This window comes from Canis lupus, chromosome 13 (assembly GCF_048164855.1).
Source record: "Canis lupus baileyi chromosome 13, mCanLup2.hap1, whole genome shotgun sequence".
Classification (NCBI taxonomy): domain Eukaryota; kingdom Metazoa; phylum Chordata; class Mammalia; order Carnivora; family Canidae; genus Canis; species Canis lupus.
The window spans coordinates 57,822,661-57,836,187 of NC_132850.1; the positions used below are offsets into that span (position 1 = coordinate 57,822,661).

At 40.3% G+C, this 13,527-nt stretch overlaps 1 long non-coding RNA gene across 1 annotated transcript in view; it reads left to right on the top strand.

The window, feature by feature from the left end:
- The first annotated feature begins 3,686 nt into the window (after positions 1-3,686).
- Positions 3,687-13,527, top strand: part of LOC140602258 (uncharacterized) — a 113,134-nt gene continuing 103,293 nt past the window's right edge. The window contains exon 1 of the long non-coding RNA XR_012005229.1: positions 3,687-3,786. This is a non-coding gene — a long non-coding RNA (uncharacterized lncRNA). The remainder of the gene's footprint in view (positions 3,787-13,527) is intronic.

Sequence of the window (13,527 nt, forward strand, 5' to 3'; positions counted from 1 at the left end):
GTTCCTTTTTATATGCAGCTGTCCAGTTTTCCTACATCATTTATTGAAGAGATTGTCTTTTCTACATTATATATTCTTGGCTCCTTTGTTGTAAATTAATTGACTGCACATGTGTAAATTTATTTCTGGGCTCTCAATTCTGTTCCTCTGATCTCTGTGTCTGTTTTTGCGCCAGTACCATAGTTTTGATTATTATACCTTTTTAGTATAGTCTGAAATTAGGGAGTGTGATACCAACATCTTCATTGTTTCTCAAGATTGATTTTGCTATGTGGGATCTTTTGTGGTTCCATACAAATTTTAAGATTATTTGTTCTAGTTCTCTGAAAAATGCTATTGATGGGCAGCCCAGGTGGCTCAGCGGTTTAGCACTGCCTTCAGCCCAGGGCCTGATCCTGGAGTCCCTGGATCGAGTCCCATGTTGGGCTCCCTGCATGGAGCCTGCTTCTCCCTCTGCCTGTGTCTCTGCCTCTCTCTCTCTCTCTCTCTCAATCTGTGTCTCTCATGAATAAATAAATAAAATCTTATAAAAAGAAAAATGCTATTGAGATATTGATAGGGATTGCACTGAATCTATAGTTTGCTTTGAGTAGTATGAACATTTTGACAATATTAATTTTTCCATTGCAAAAGAATGGAATATCTTTACATTTACACTTGTCTTTTTCAACTTCTTTCATTTATGTCTTACAATTTTTAAATTTTTATTTTAATTTTTTAAAATTAATTTTTGTATATTTTTTATTGGAGTTCGATTTGCCAATATATAGTATAGCATGCAGTGCTCATCCTGTCAGGTGCCCTCCTCAGTGCCCATCATTTAGTTACCCCATCCTACTGCCCGCCTCCCCTTCCACTACCCCTTGTTCATTTCCCAGAGTTAGGAGTCTCTCATGGTTTGTCACCCTCTTTAATTTTTCCCACTCATTTTCCCTCCATTGCCTTATAATCCCTTTACTATTTCTTATATTCTCCATATGAATGAAAACATATGATGATTGTCCTTCTCAGATTGACATATTTTACTCAGCATAATAGCCTCCAGTTCCATCCATGTCGAAGCAAATGGTTGGGTATTCATCCTCTCTGATGGCTGAGTATATTCCACTGTATATATAGACCACATCTTCTTTATCCATTCATGTGTCACAGGACACCGAGGCTCCTTCCACAGGTTGGCTATTGTGGACATTGCTGCTATAAACATTGGGGGGTGCAGGTGTCCCAGTGTTTCTTGCATCTGTATCTTTGGGGTAAATCCCCAGTCATAGGATAGCTCTATTTTTAGCTCTTTGAGGAACCTCCACACTGTTTTCTAGAGTGGCTGTACCAGTTTGCATTCCCACCAACAGTGCAAGAGGGTTCCCCTTTCTCCACATCCTTTCTAACATTTGTTGTTTCCTGTCTTGTTAATTTGCCCCATTCTCACTGGTGTGAGGTGGTATCTCATTGTGGTTTTGATTTGTATTTCCCTGATGGCAAGTGATGCGGAGCATTTTCTCATAAGCATGTTGGCCATGTCTATGTCTTCCTCTGTGAGATTTCTGTTCATGTCTTTTGCCCATTTCATGATTGGATTGTTTGTTTCTTTGCTGTTGAGTTTAATAAGTTCTTTTTAGATCTTGGATACTAGCCCTTGATCTGATATGTCATTTGCAAATATCTTCTCCCATTCTGTAGGTTGTCTTTTGGTTTTGTTGACTGTTTCTTTTGCTGTGCAGAAGCTTTTTGTCCTTCCTGATGAAGTCCTAATAGTTCATAATGTCTTACAGTTTTCAGTATACTGGTCTTCCACTTCCTTGGTTAAATGCATTCCTAGGTATTTTATTCTTCTTAAAGCAATTATAAATGGGATTGTTTTCTTAATTTCTCTTTCTGATCATTTATTATTTGTGCGTAGAAAAGCAACAGTTGTCTAGATATTAATTTTGTATCCTGTTACTTTACACTTATTGGTTCTAACAGTTTTTTGGTGGATCTGTAAGGTTTTCTATGTATAGTAGTATCATGTCATTTGCAAATAGTGACTGTTTTAGTTTTTCTTTCTAATTTTGAGGCTTTTTATTTATTTTTCTTGCCTGATTGCTCTGGCTAAGACTTCCAATACTATGTTGAATAAAAGTAGCAGGAGTAGACATCTTTGTGTTGTTCCTGGTCTTACATTTTCACTGTTGAATATCATATTATCTGTGGGTGCACATTGTTTCAATATAGTATTATCCTGATAACATTGATTTTAATATCAATAAACATCATTTAAATTTGGGTCAGAGGGGATCCCTGGGTGGCTCAGTGGTTTGGCGCCTGCCTCCAGCCCAGGGCGTGATCCTGGAGACCTGGGATCGAGTCCCGCATCAGGCTCCCTGCGTGGAGCCTGCTTCTCCCTCTGCCTGTGTCTCTGCCTCTTGCTCTTTCTGTGTCTCTCAGGAATAAATAAATAAAATCTATAAATAAATAAATAAATAAATAAATAAATAAATAAATAAATTTGGGTCAAGGTAAAAGCAATAATTTGTTTATTCTGATAAATTACGAATTTCATCGTCTGCCACTTTGGACAGCCTCATACCTTATACTGTTATAAGGTCAACAAAAATGAAGTTAATCATATGTACTGAAGAAGTATTTTTTGCTGAAATCTGAAGCACACTCAGAACAACCCATTGGTGCAAACTTTTGTTTATCTAGATTAGATCCTAAAAGTGATGTCGTCTTAGATTTTCCCACAGTTAAGGGACAGAAAAAGCCTTAGAAACTATGTAATCTAGAGGGTTCCAACTGGTAGTTTACAGGCAAAATTTGGCCAGCAGATGTGTTTTGTTTGGCTTAACAGTGTTGGCTCACAAATAAAAAAATCTAATTAGTCATATTGCTAAATTTTTGAAATTGGATAATTACTTTAGAAATCTGCATTTCCAAATTATCTTGAAAAAAGTGGAAAGTATTGACAACATTGAGCTTGTAGGACAATAGTTAATTGAAGCAGAATACAGGCTGCTCCTTTTATTTATTTATTTTAATTTTTTAGAGAGAGAGGGAGTGCATATGTGTGCAAGCATGGGGGCAGGGTGCTGGTTAAGAAAGGTAGAGGGAGAGGGAAAGGGAGAGGGAGAGAGAGAATCTTAAGCAGGTCCCATGCCCACTGCAGAGCCCAATATAGGACTTGATTTCACAATTCTGAGATCATGACCTGAGCCAAAATCAAGAGTCAGATGATTAACCAACTCAGCCACCCAGCCGCCCCTAGATTGCTTCCTTTATGTGGGGTAAGAGCTCGCTAAATCCCTGTATTGTATGGATGGAGGTTTCTGTGATTTGTCCTGCATAACCGACAGCCCTGACCTGCATATACTTAGGCAGGCCAAAGAATGTTTGTGAGATTTGTGCTGCATAAGAGACCTTGGAAGCTGGTTAGTTGATATTAGCTGGCCTCTAGGTCAGAAATGGCCCTTCTGGTCTGGAGGCTGAGAGCTGTAATTCTTGCCTTATATCCCCACTGGCTCCAGGCTGGGCTGGCTCCCCAGAATGGAATCTGGGAGGGGAGACAAGCACACCTAACCCAGACTCCTTGAATATGCAAAGATGTGATAACATAGAATCAGCTCGTTCCAAATTACATGTAGGTGAACAAATGTTTAACCTCAGACCCCGCCATTTGCCTATAAACATAGCCCTATGGTCAATTGGAAATTTCCCTGATGGGAGGACACATCACCTAGGCCTCTCAAACAGGACTCCAGCCTGGTTATCTTCAAGGGGCTTCCCCAGCTAGTGAGGTTGGATGTTGTAAGTACCTGATTTGATAGAACTTTGTCTCATTCTCCTTTCCTGATTACTATTGTGCTCATTTATGTGCAGATTTCCCTTTTCTTCTTCCTGTTTCTATGGATTTTAATAATATCAGTAAAGTGTTTTTTCCGTTTGAAACTGAGGATACAACTCTCAGAACAGTCCCCAAAGAAACCACCCCTCCCCACTACATAACACCTCAGTTTGCTTTATTTATCCACATTACACACAACCTCTATTTGAATTTATAACATCTGAATCTGCTTGAATCACTTAGTTTTACAGACAAGCAAACAGAGGTTCAGATAAAAGTAACTCTGTCATCAGCTGGTGAGGGACTTAAAATATGGTATAAATATAAACCATTATTAGCTGTGGAACTGATACTAGCTTTCCTTCCCACCTGGCAGCTAAGGACAGAGTTATTTTTGAATGGGTGTGAGCAGAGCAGAAGAGTCTGTAATTTTCCAAGACAAGAAAGCTGAAGAGTGGTTTGGAGACACCAGGATCAGTGTCCCCTAAGTCCCCAAGTGATTAGAGGCTGGGAGCTCCTGGAAGGCAAAGAAGGAGCTGAAAGACATAAAGGGAAAAAGAAAATAAACATCTCTTGTTTCATTATTTTGTTCCTCATCTGCCATACTGGCCTAACAATCTTTGCTGGGAAAACATTTAACTACACTTTGGCGTTGATAGACTTTGGAATGCATGAAAGTCTAAAAAAACACAGAAGAAACTGTGAGATTCCAGCTATATAGATGGCCAAGTCTTAATTTAAAAATATGCTTCTTAAAAGTTCTTTTGAAAGATTTTTAAAAATTTCATCACAAGAAAAAAGAAATTTATAACTAGATGTGGTCATGGATGTTACCTAGACTTACCATGGTGATCGTCTCACCATATACACATATATGGAATAATTAAGTTGTACACTTGAAACTAGTATAATGTTAATTCTATCTTAATAAAGAAATAGTTCCTAGAAATCTGTCTTCCCCTATATCCAATTTACCAGTTTCTATCTTTAAATGGATCTTGACTCTATGAGCTGTCTTCAATTTGGTTCCTATCATTACCATGTGAGTTGAGATCACCCCTCATCTCCCCAGCCTCCTAACTAGTCTCATGTTTGTGGTGGGCCCTCCTCAAACCTTCCTGCTCACACCCTCCTGTGCATTGTAAATTGGGAGGTGAGTTACAGCACAGGCCCACAAATCAGTCATTACTTTAGAGCTACAGTGTAATTATACTTGTGTGATTCCTTATAGTGATTATATGATTTGTGGGCAATTATCAGGATGTGAAGGTGGCTTTTTCAGAAATTATACTTGGAGTCCAGATGCTAAATTCAGGTAGCAGGGTTTGCTAATGATGGTGTTTGCACCCATAGACGTTAATTCTACTGAAGTATAAAGTGGTTGTGGTTGGGGAATATGAAGTGCTAAATCCTTGCCTGGAATGTCCTAAGGTCTGGAAGACCTAACTGTGGACAGATAGATGACTACCATTGCCACCAACCAGGGACATTTCCAATAAATAAGTGGGAGGCTCACTGAACATTCTATAGCCTAATATCCTCTGATGTCCTTTGTTGAAAATGTATCCTTTGAACTCATTAGAGCAAAACCGTAATCTGTGGATATCAGAGTCCTCAAGTTTTTTTTTTTTTTTTTTTTTTTTTAAGTTTTTATTTATTTGAGAGGGAGAGAGAGAATAGATATGAGTGGTAGGGAGGAGCAGAGGGAGAGGGAGAAGCAAGCTCCCTGCCAAGCTGGGAGACCGACTCCGGGGCTGGATCCCTGAACCCCAAGATCATGACCTGAGCCAAAGGCAGATGCTTAACTGACTGAGCCACCCAGGTGCCCCTCAGAGTCCTCAGTTTCACTAATTCTCAAACTTAATCCTTATGTTTACTAATTCACTGCTTTTAATTTGCTCCCATCGAATTCCCTCTTAACATATTTGACAGAATAGTTTTTTGGTCACCAAAATCTAATTAGGGTATTTGTCTACTCTGAAAATGCAGACCTTTGATCTTGGTATAAATTCTATTCCTCTCAGGATGCCTGGGGGGCTCAGTGGTTGAGCATCTGCCTTCGGCCCAGGGCATGATCCCGGGGTCCTGGGATTGAGTCCCACATCGGGCTCCCTGCATGGAGCCTGCTTCTCCCTCTGCCTGTGTCTCTGCCTCTCTCTCTCTCTCTCTGTCTCTCGTGTGTGTCTCTCATGAATGAGAATAAAATCTTTTAAAAAAAATTAAAAAGAATTCTATTCCTCTCACCTCTTGCTGCTCAAGCTTCTTTTCTACTTCTTTCTTCACACTTTAAAATTCTGGATAAATCCTGGAATGAGTCTTGATCTCTCCAGCCTCTGGAATTCTGCATATCCTATGTTTTTCCGGCCTGGAATATGTTTCCAAACTGCTATGGATTGAATGTGTCCTTCCCAAATTAATATATAGAAACTATAGCTCCCAATGTGATAGCATTTGGAGTTGAAGCTGTTAAGAGGCAATTAGGTTAGATTAGGACATGAGAGTGAAGTGGTCGTGAAGATACGTATGTACTTATAAAAAGAGGAAGAGACGTGTGATCTTTCTGTCTCTGAGTGTAGCCCCCAAGAAACGCCGTGTGAGGGCACAGCCAAGAAAGAACCAGGCCTGATCTTGGACTTCTAGCGTCCAGAACTATTAGAAATGTTTGTTGTTTAAGCCATCCAGTCTATGATATTCTGTTAGAGAAGCCTGAAAAGACACAAAGCATGCCTATCAGCTTAATTCTTGTCCATCCATCAGGTTTTCCCTGATAGATTTCCCTGAAAAAAATTTTTTTAATTGAAGTATAATTGACAGACAATATTACATTAATTTCAAGTGTACCACGTAATGATTTATCAAGTCTATACCTTATGCCATGCTCATGCTCACTGCAGGGTAGCTACCATCTGTCACCATACATCACTTATAACACCTTTGACTCCATTCCCTATGCTGTACTGTTACCCCATGACTTATTCAGTCCATAACTGGAATCCTGTATCTCTTAGTCCTCTCCCCCATTTTGCCTCTCCCTCTCCCTCTTTCCCCTCTAGTAACCACTAGTTTATTCTCTGCATTTATTTATTTATTTATTTAGATTTTATTTATTTATTCATGAGACGGGGGGGGGGGCAGAGACACAGGCAGAGGGAGAAGCAGGCTCCACGCAGGGAGCCCAATGTGGGACTCGATCCCAGGATCCCGGTGTCATGCCCTGAGCCAAAGGCAGACGCTCAACCTCTGAGCCACCCAGGCGTCCCTATTCTCTGCTTTTATGAGTCTGTTTCTGCTTTTTGTTTCTTTGTTTATTCATTTGTTTTCTTTTGGCTTCCACCTATGAGTGAAATTGTATGGTATTTGTCTTCCTTCGTCTGACTAATTTCACTTAGCATAATACCCTCTAGGTCAGTCATGTTTTTGCGAATGACTGAGTAATATTCTGTTCTATATGTAGATGCATATATGTCACATCTTTATCCATTCATCTGTCAATGGATGCTTGGGCTGCTTCCATCATTTGGGTATTGTAAATAATGCTGCAATATAGGGGCACATATATCTTTTTGAATTAGTGCTTTTGTTTTCTTTGGGTAAATACCCAGGGGTAAAATTACTGCATCATATGCTATTTCTACTTTTAAGTTTTGCGGAAACTCTATACTGTTTTCCACAGTGGCTGCACCAATTTACATCCCCACCAACAGTGCACGAGGTTCCTTTTTCTCCCTGAGATGTTTTTATGACTTCTCTAGTCTGGGTTGGTTACTCTTCCTTAGTGTCTCCATAACACCTTATACTTCACTTTCATGTGGTTACTGTGCTTTATCATAAAATCTTATTTACTGTTTTGTATCTTTTACTTGACCATAAACTCTGTGGTGACAGAGATTATGTCCAGCTTGTCTGCAGTTTTATCCTTAGCTTTTAGCAGGTGGTAATAAATATTAATAAATTAGTAAATATTGGCTAGATAAATGAATAAATTAGTTAGCAGGAGTAAGCAATTGAAGAAAGCAGCCAAGCAAACAAAAACAACAAAAGAAACTTTTTTTTTTTTTTTTAATGTATGATGCTCTTTATCTTAGAGGTAGCTACATCCTTACATTTTTAAAGACAGCTTTAACTTGGCTGTAGTCAGATGAAGTAATTGGCGGGTGAATTTGTCATGACCTGTCTGATTCATTTTAGTTTCTTGTCTTTGTTTTCTGCAAAGACAGAAAATCCCTTTAAAATCCCACAGTTTAAAAACTCAGTAATAGAAGAACTTAATAGACAGTGTCTTCCAACAACTGTGTTTCTGTATATGTTAGGTGCTTACCCTTTGCAAGCTTGGGGGTTCACAGGGCCTGCAGCTGATTATATTAACCCAAACTATAATCATTTCCTTTGGCATAAATAAAGTCAAGCAGTTAGTGAGAGGCCAAAGGCCCTCGCAGCCGTTTTAGTACAATTTGGATGGATGCAGATGAAATTACAGAGTCACATTTTATTTGTTGGCTGCTGTCCCAATTATGAGCTTAGTCACATCAGAGAGTTCAGAGAGATCAGAAGTGGGGGTGGGGAGAGAATGCACAGTTCTAAATAATTATTCCATGACAGGATGGGCTTTCATTTGCTCTGACCAACATAAAGATTAACTCTAGACCTCTGACCATCTGATCCTATGTGGATTAAAAAATTCTCCAGTCTTCCAAAAACATTAATTATATTCTCTTTAAAAAGTTTAACATTTATGCAGCTGGTGGAGGGGGTAGGGGTGTTGGGAAGATAGGGTAGAGAGAATGGCTGATTCAGACGCTGCAATTATTTTGGGACTGGAAACAGAATTGAAATGACCCAGATGGTTAGCCTAATGAAGCTGAACCAAAATTTATGCCAAGAGCAGTCAGAGCCATGTTTCCATTTCTGTGTGAGAGGGAATATGTATGTGTGTGTGTTTGTGTGTGTGCGCGCGCACGCACAAGTGGGCATGCATGATTGATTTTGGCTGAAGAGGGCTTGGGGTTATAGGAATAAAAGTGTGGCAGGCCAAGATGAATGCACATAGGAAAGAAATCACAACAAAACACAGAGCCTTTTCCTGCTACAGTCTGGCCTCGGGCAGGCCTGCTGCCTCTCAATTGCACCAGTGTGGAAAATCCTCTTTCCTTTGGCTTTTAAAATAGACCGTATTTCCTGGGAGTGTATGGTGCCTTTTGGATAAGGTGCTTAAGGTAGATCAAGCCGAGCAGGGGACATCCATGCTGCTGACTCGTGCCAGGGCAGTTGTCCAAAACTCTATCGCTAGCAAAAGACATATTGTGCTACATGCTGGTGTGACTGCTACTATCACCTTGTCTGTGGACTTTGGTTTATTTAACCTACAGGAACCAGCATACCTGCTTCAGTGCTGTGAGGCAAAGGGTGAGGACAGGGCTCAAAGCCAATTCCATATCTACCTAGGCTTTGAAACTATTAAAGGGTTTAAAATTTTGATTAAAGTAGTTAATATATGTAAATCTTTAGGACACTGCCTGGTACATAATATAGAGTAATTATGTTTTAGCTTTAGTATTATTACTATTTTATTATTTAATATCTTAGCTGTGGGATTTGCTGAGTTTATCATTCAAAGGTACTTCTCTAATAAACAAGAGGAGCCACGAGCTTTTCACTGGACAAGAAAGGACACAGACTTGAGAACTGATACGGTAACTATGCCACCTTGTATAATTGAGAATAAGCCTTAGTTTCCTTAGATGTAAAATAAAATTAGGTTGGGGCAGAGCATTCCTAGAATGCCCCCCCCCCCCCCATAGGGGGAAATCATATTTATTGCCTACAGGTCTATGTGTTATGACTGTGTAGGGTACTTTACATATATGAGCTCATTTAATCCTCACAGAGCACTTTTGAATTTGGCTTTAGGAGAATTAAATTCTTAGAACTAAGAACATTACAAAATAGAAATGATTTTTATTTATTGAGTACATGCCTTATATCATTATTTCCTCATGATCACCCTACCAGTTATATTATTATCATCCAGATCTGTAAGTGAGACAACAATGGCTCAGAGAGACTCGGTGATTCACAAAGATCACATAGCCAGTAAGTGCTGGAGCAGAGATTTTTTTTTTTTTTAAAGATTTTATTTATTTATTCATGAGAGACACAGAGAGAGAAGCAGAGACACAGGCAGAGGAAGAAGCAGGCTCCTTGCAGGTGAGCCCGACGTGGGACTGGATCCCCGGTCCCCAGGATCACACCCTGGGCCAAAAGCAGGCGCTAAACCGCTGGGCTACCTGGGCTGCCCCGAGGAGCAGAGATTTGAACTCGTGTCTCCTCAATTCATAAGTCCATGTTCTTACTACTAAAATAGAGCTGCTTTGTGAGATCGCCTTCTTATTAAGCCACATCGGTTCTAATCATACTTGGATGAATCCAAGATGCACTTACTTGATAATAAATTCTATTGACACTATTCAAGAGCTAAGGGAATAAAAAGTGTCCCAGGGAAAAGCATGCTTCAGAAAGCACAGCTTGCCATATGTGCAGAGGAGAGGAAATTAAGTGAGAAGAAACCAAATTGGTGAGTGCTTCTGAAGACACAGTGATATAAACAATTTCTAAACCAGAGATATGATGTGGTATCGGCTCCAGTGTGAAGGTGTATGTACGTGTTGGGGGAGGAGAGAGATTTAAATAGTGCAGGTCCTGACTCTTCTCTCACAGGAAAGAGTGGAGGCTGCTGCTCCCATGGGCTTTCCATGCATGGGGACAGGGATAAGGTTGTGGGGGGCAGTGGGAATGACCACCCCGCATACGTCCTGCGGCTCAGTGGGCACTGCCGTGTGGATTCTCGCTTGGGCCTTGTATTTGGGAGGGATTGCTTTGGGAAGTGTACTGGGAGTGGGAGGGCGGCAGGATTTTCCCTTCTTGTCTGAGTGTGGAGGCCCTGGCTCCCGCTAATGGATTGCTCGTAACGGCAGTCTGTGTCTCCTGGGCTAGGTAGCGCACTGAAGCCCCAACTCTGTCTTGTCTCTGTTGTTGTTGTTGTTGTCATCGTGTAACCCCAAGCAAGTCATTCCACCTCACTGAACTCTGAGGATAACAGCGATCACCTACCTCGCAGGGATTCTGTAAGGAATGGACAATAAACATGAATATAAGTGCCACATAAAGAAATGCTAAGTAGCGCTATTAATCCTCCTGTGGACCGTGATATGTCTATCTAATTTGCTAAATCTCTCTTGAGTGACAAGAATACAGGACCTCAGGATAGGATGTTCTTGCAAAAACAGTTTAAGCCACAAAGCTGATCACGTTAGGGGGTCTGGCTCCAAGAGTGGCAGACGAATGGAGAGAGGTAAGGCCAAAAAGTCATTATTAACTCAGTCTACTGGGCTCTGGAGTCTGTAGCACATTCCATGGTACTTCAGTGCCTTTCTAGTTAAAAGTCACTTTCTCAGAGTGCAAATCTTTACTTTTATCTTTCTAAACAAAACTTGATGCTGAACTTTGGAATATGAGTTTTGCGCAAGTGCTGCAAGTACAGAATCAGGAGAATGGATGTTTTTATTCAGTCTTTCTGTGTGCTTGGTTCAGGTAGAATTGCTCAACTGTTGGCAGTGATCCGTGAAGCTGCTGGCTGCCCTGGGTTCCTAAATGGTTTTGAAAACTGCTGGAAACCATTGCAGCGTGCGGCAGAAGGAAGCAGCCCTGCTTGCTTCAGGGGAGTTTGGGGTTCAAGCTGCTGGCTCTTCCTCGTACCAGTCACACTCACCATGGCTTTGGGCAACAAGACTTGATTTCTAAATTTCTAGGTTTTGTGTTGATAGTGGAAAACGCCTCCTGTAGCGGGATTCCGTTGCATCAGTCTTTAACACACAGATGGTTGAAAGCGGTTTCAACCAAAATTTGAATTCACTCATTCCTTCGTTTGACAACATGTGTAGTTAACTTTTAGGAGATAACTGTTTCCGTTGACTATATGATGTCTGATTAGCTGTTTTAAGACTAGGATGGGGGCAGACTTTATCTTTGCTTTCAAATGGGATGCCTTGGTCTGGGTTTTCAAAGTTAGAGTTTTGTTGCTTCTGGAACTTTCTTGTCCTGGTTTCCCTGACACTATTTGGCCTTTCGTTGACTTTGTTGGTGATTTCTTGTCAGTTTCTTCCTGCTGGCTCCTCTGCTGGACCTTTAAGCTTTGGAGTGATTTAGTTAATGCCTGCTCCTTGATCCTATTCTCTTTTTGAACCCTTTGTTAAAATATTGGGAGGTCATCAAATATTGATAACTCTGAAATTTATATCTTGACTCTGACCCTGCCTTGATTTTCAGACTCTATATCCAATTCTCTTTCTGATTCTCCACATGGAAGATGGAATTGGAACTTTCAAATTAACATGTTGAGAACTGAACTTTTGATTTCTCCTTCTCCAAACCTGCCTCTCCCCCAGGCTCTCTTATCTTCTTTAATGGTGACACCAGCCATTTGACTGATCAGGCCAAGCACTTAAGGAGTTTCTCTGATTGCTCTTTTGCCATTACATTCCTGCCCAATCCATTGACAAGTCCAAGAAGTATTGAATACGAGCACTTCTCACCATCCACCCTGCCATTAGCATGGTTCAGGCCATGCTTCTCTTATTTGGGCTACACTGCAATAGTCATCTAAATGATATTCCTACATCAGTCTTGTCTCCTAGAGTTTATTCCCCATATGGCATGAGGTGGGATGTATTACTTATGCTTTTTATTCATTTTTATTTCATAGGTGAAGAGACTTCAAGGAAATAACTGACTTGTTTCAGACCATACATGTATAATGATGGAAGGACTTGAATCCAGTTCTCCATAGCCCTAAAATAGTTAACCTTTGAATGATTTCAGTCCCACCACCTAATCATTTAAAACTAGAAAGTTTAATTTAAAGACTCTACTAATAGCAGCTAAAGATTATATAACACTTACTATGTACTGGGTATGGTTAGTTCCAAGGGCTTTATGTAATTTCGACTCATTAATCTTATATTAACCCAGTGAACCATCAACTATTACTATTGCTATTTAAACATGGAGGAAACTGAGGCACAGAGCTGCTAAGTGTCCTGCCCAGGTTATGCAGCCAGCAGGCAGCAGAGGGGCGATTCAGACACAGGCATCTGGCTCTAGAGTTGTGCCCTTGACTGCTGTGTTATCCTGGCACTCTGTTGAAGCTCTAAGTTTGATCCAACATGATCCATTAGTCTGTTTAGGGGTGCTTTTTTTTTTTTTTAGACATTAGTTATTTTGCCCATTAAACAAATTAACTATGATAACAAAAAGTATTCATTATTTTACCAGTTGCTTCTCAAGTAGAGCTAAGAGGTGAATTGTAGTAGCTTTTAGGGTTTTTTTGTTTTGTTTTGTTTTGTTTTGTTTTTTCTTATACACATGTGATTTTTTGGGCACACAGTTTTTTAGCTCTAGGTGATATTTACCCCAGGGACAGACCCAAAATGAACTCCTAAATTACCTCAAATATTTTCTATTTGGTAACATTTCCCCAAAAGGCTCTGCCCTGAAAACTATGTGAAACAGCAAATCCTATCGTGTCCCAAAGGGGCCGCTTGCAGTTTAAAAAATCATCGGTCTCTCTCCCTTGCCCCTGTGGCTATGCTTGGTAGATTTATTTAGCCAGGGACAACTGGCTAAAAGGATTGGCAATTTGAACGGAGTCT